Source organism: Homalodisca vitripennis, chromosome 7 (assembly GCF_021130785.1).
Source record: "Homalodisca vitripennis isolate AUS2020 chromosome 7, UT_GWSS_2.1, whole genome shotgun sequence".
Taxonomy (NCBI): Eukaryota; Metazoa; Arthropoda; class Insecta; order Hemiptera; family Cicadellidae; genus Homalodisca; species Homalodisca vitripennis.
The window spans coordinates 146,933,184-146,937,894 of NC_060213.1; positions in this window are offsets into that span (position 1 = coordinate 146,933,184).

Genomic DNA, 4,711 nt, shown 5'->3' on the forward strand with positions numbered 1-4,711 from the left:
ACATACTTAGCCATTCAAGAATGGTCCCGAGGGGGGAGGGGGGGACATCCACACTTCGACAGCCGTCCAAGAATAACATGACTCATTGTGTTGTGGTATTCTTAGTCGAGCTTTATATTTAAGCTAATAGCAGCGTTTTCGTTTAAGTACAGTGTTCCTGTAGTGTTTGGTTCGTGATTAGACGAGTGAGATGGCAGGGGTATGCTAGACCATGTATCGTGTACCAGGCTATAGTATCAAGGCTATATCCGTTATCAACTACATTCTGGTGGGATATGGAGTCCTCACCTCACTACCACCTGCAAGTACTAAGTTGTACGGAGGACTGCTCTTCCCTTACGATTTCCCCGCTGTTTGAAGACAAAGGATATTCTGGTGGGATGTGGCGTCCACACCTCACTACCACCTGCAAGTACTAAGTGGTACGGAGGACTGCTCTTCCCTTACGATTTCCCCGCTGTTTGAAGACAAAGGATATTCTGGTGGGATGTGGCGTCCACACCTCACTACCACCTGCAAGTAATAAGTGGTACGGAGGACTGCTCTTCCATTACGATTTCCCCGCTGTTTGAAGACAAGGGACATTCTGAAGCCTTTATTATTAATTCAAATTGTTTAATAATCTAAAATATCCCATTGGTTCACATAGGAATTTACTGGATGTATTGGAAAACATTAGTAAACACAATTTTATAACATAATAAAAGCTATGCACAAAGGAAAAAAAACTTTGGAGAACTTGTTCTAGAGAAAGTATTCCACATTATAACCATGAAAGAGCAATCTGTGGAAAATAAAAAAAGAGGCATTGAAATCGGTCCAGGATTGTGGAAATTGTGCTTGACCATACTTATACTTTCGGTACAAGGCCTCATTTAGTATTATTCTACCCTACTCTTTCGTAATAATTTGAAATTCTCAACCATCTCTCTTATTTCGTCATAATTAATCCACTAAACATCGCTGTCCTAAGTGAAAATCCCGGGTTTAAAAACAGAATAAACTAAACATTACTTCTTTGAATATTTAATCATGATAAAGTAAGGATAAGCCATATTAAAGTTTATTCAACTGAAATTGAACTTTATTTGTGGAATTTTCAAGTCTTTAATACTAAATTATAGTTACGATACAATTTTTATAGTTAAAAGTATTAGCACGCATTTCAACGAATGAAAGATTGGTTTAAGAATAACGCTAATAAGTACAACAACACCCTAATGCTAATAATATTATAAATGCGAAAATGTCTTTGTTTGTTTATTGTTGGCTACGCCCCACTGGACTTCGAAGTAGCGGAAAATTCTATCTTGGTCTCTAAAGCTGTAAAATATAATCAAATTTTCTGTTTAAACATGGTCTTATGACAGCACAACTTTATGTTTAATTAATTTAAACACTATTTTCAATTTGTTTGCATTTATAGTGAATGCATTCATCGAGTATTTCTCAAGACTCAATTTGAAAACAAATAGTTCAAAATCAAACTTAATAAATTTTTGCCTTCAGCATTGACAAGAACAGGAGTATCGTCCCACGGTAATGATGGACAATGTTCTCTTGGAAGAGGCAGAATCCGTTAAGTTCCTTGGATAAAATCGTACATGGGATGAAAATTATTGAAAACTATTGAAAATAACAATCAAATAAAAACCCCAGTTCTTTTATACAATTGAATAGTATAACTGCAATAGAATTAATGCAAATGTATATTATGATGAATGTACCTGACTCATGCATGCAATCTTGTAATTTTTGACGCAATAAAGATTATTATTATTCTCTAAGTAGTAATCATTACTTTTCTCTCAGTTTTTACATTTCAGTGATCAGGTAAGTACTTATATACCTAGGTCAGACTTTGACTGCGAAGAATACCTTAGAAGCAGTCGACAAGAACTATGCTAGATGAAAGTTCGCTGGACTGTGCTGTTGAACTAATATAACAATTCCAGTTCTAAATGTTACAAATATTGAAAATATGTTTCTGTTTAAAAAGAACAAACACTTAACTAGTGTAATTGTTAACGCACTTTTAAATGCACAATGTTAGCAAATATTGAGTGTTACATATACAAAGACAAAGTTACTATGTAACTTTTACTAAAAATTAATGACTTTTAAAACTGATCTTATTTGATATTTAACAGAAGTAGACTTCTAAGGCATGTGTATGTATATGTAGTTTTTTATCGGGAAGCAAGGTAAAATCAGGTATGGAACAAGGCCGGAGTAAATGAGATAAATGTGCACTTTTTGACGTAAATTATTGATCTTCGCAACTCGGCACACTCAGCATTGGAGTCGGAAATATAATTCACTCGAACCGAAAGTGCTCATGCAGGTGCAAAACTTAAGAAATTGAAAAAATAATGGTTGTCATTTATTAAATAAACTACAAGTAATAATACCATGTTCACATTGAAACTCATATGTAGTTAAACTTAATAGTTAAAATGTTAATTTGGGATTTAATCGTTCATTTTTGAAACTTAACCCGAATGAAGTTTAAACATATGAAACACTAAAATTTATTTTTCGATTTTTTACAGTTTTTAGGTAATTGCCATTTTAAAACCTTGCATTATCACCATCAAACTCCTTTGAAGATTGAGTATTGACATCGTTGGCAATCTGAAATAAGTTTTATTCTCAATCGTTTAAGAATAAAAATTATTTCAGATTACCTAGCGTTCCTTTACTTATATACGTATAGCCTATGTTAGCCTATTTGATTAAACCTCATAGCTTCTGTAGATTTTACCACCGTTGTTTTCAAAATACCATTCTGGACTCGAACTCTTCCGTATTTTATGCTGAGTTTGATCTAAGTATGTCATTTAATTCAGGGATTTTCGTGTTTTGAAGAAGCGTTACATCCAAAATGTATATAATATAATTAATATTGTGAATAAAAATTATTTTTGCTTTGGAATCCACAAGAAATTGAGATTGAAAAAATATGTTATAAGTACTCGCGTAAAGCACACTGATAGAAGTAAGTACAGCGTACTGTTGGAAATGAATCTAAAACAGAGGAGACTTAAAATATTGTTTAAAGACAGACAGCCAAATGACTCAAGAGATTAATACAAGCATGCTAACTTACTATCGAGTTTTCTCATAAATGGCTTTGAGGAATTCGTATAAACCAGGGTTTAGCGGTCAACCTACAGTGGATACATTGCTCTGGTGGTTGGGTTCTCTTTAGCCCATTCATTAGTCTAGGTGGATGCCCGATACCATGGTATCTCCAGGTTTATATATTGAAATAAAATAAGGACAGTTAATATAGTTTCCGTTAAATAAAAAAAAGATTAAATGTAGCAAGTCATGTTAAAGTTTTAAAATTGTTATTGAAAAAATTGATAGTACTCTTAAGGAATTCAATAAAAAATATGCAATACATGTACGTAACTTGTAATATGATTACTTATTCTAGTAATATTTAATGGAAAACTTAGCAGAGATAAGTAACTACAATATAATAATAGCGTGTGTATGCTGATAATTTTTGCAGTCGTGGTTATTTACAAATAACGATTGGGATTTATTAGATTTGAGCCCCGTATTGAAGAGTGTAGAGCTTGGAAATGCATAAAAATATCCTAAATTCTTATAATATTTTATGAATTAAATTTAGTTATGCTAAAGATTTATATTAAAGATTAAAATATACATACATATCTACATAAATATATAAAATGTATAATTGTTAATACAATTTAAAACTACATGTATTTTAGACATTAAACCATTTATTTTGATAAATAACATCAACTTCAAAGTGCGTTAAACGTATCTCTCTAAATTTAGTATGTAGTATAATCTATCAATTAAGCCTTACAACTCCATATTCAGGCTTTTTTTTGACACAAATGTGTAAATTTTCAATTATTCCATCTCTTGTCCATATAACTCTCCACAGAGAGGTAGAAATATTTAAAGTATCTCGTGAAAACTATTTCACTTCTTCATGCCGTCATGGAGCTCTAACCTATTCTGTATGTTTTTTTTTTCAGCGAGGGTTGTGAATTCAAGATGCCACACGTAGAATCGGTCAATACCTCCACATATTACACAAACTGCGCTTAGTATGCATTCAAAAACAGAATACGAACAAACAGTATATACCAATTTATCAAATTACATAACGAATTTTATTCCACTTAGTGACATCATAAGCAGTGTGACCTCACATGAAACGGTCTGCTGTCACGGTAGTGAAGTGGTGATTATTTATCATTTTCAACCCATGTTCAGACTCTGTGGAACAGTACTGAATTAATTTATTAGTTTTCGTCATACTTTCCGGATTTTAATTAATTTCTTATTGTGTATTTTAGTAATAACAACGGTTATTTGAAAAATAGTGATATAAACTATTTTAAAACTACATTAAAGTTTTTGCCTTAAATTAATAAACAATAACTTACACTAAGAATTTATGGAGCTTTATCATACTGGGAATCTTGGACTTGTTACCCACAAGAAAAAAGCAGATTAACATGCATTCCCTTACTTTAAAGTAGCAGCAAAATCTTTTACAATATCAGTTTTCATTATTGACTAACAGTAGTAGTTTCCGTTGTGGAACCATGTTTTACAAAAGAGGCGAAAGAGGCCTCTATGTTTTACAAACGAGGCGAAGAGGCCTCTATGTTTTACAAACGAGGCGAAAGAGGCCTGTATGTTTTACAAACGAGGCGAA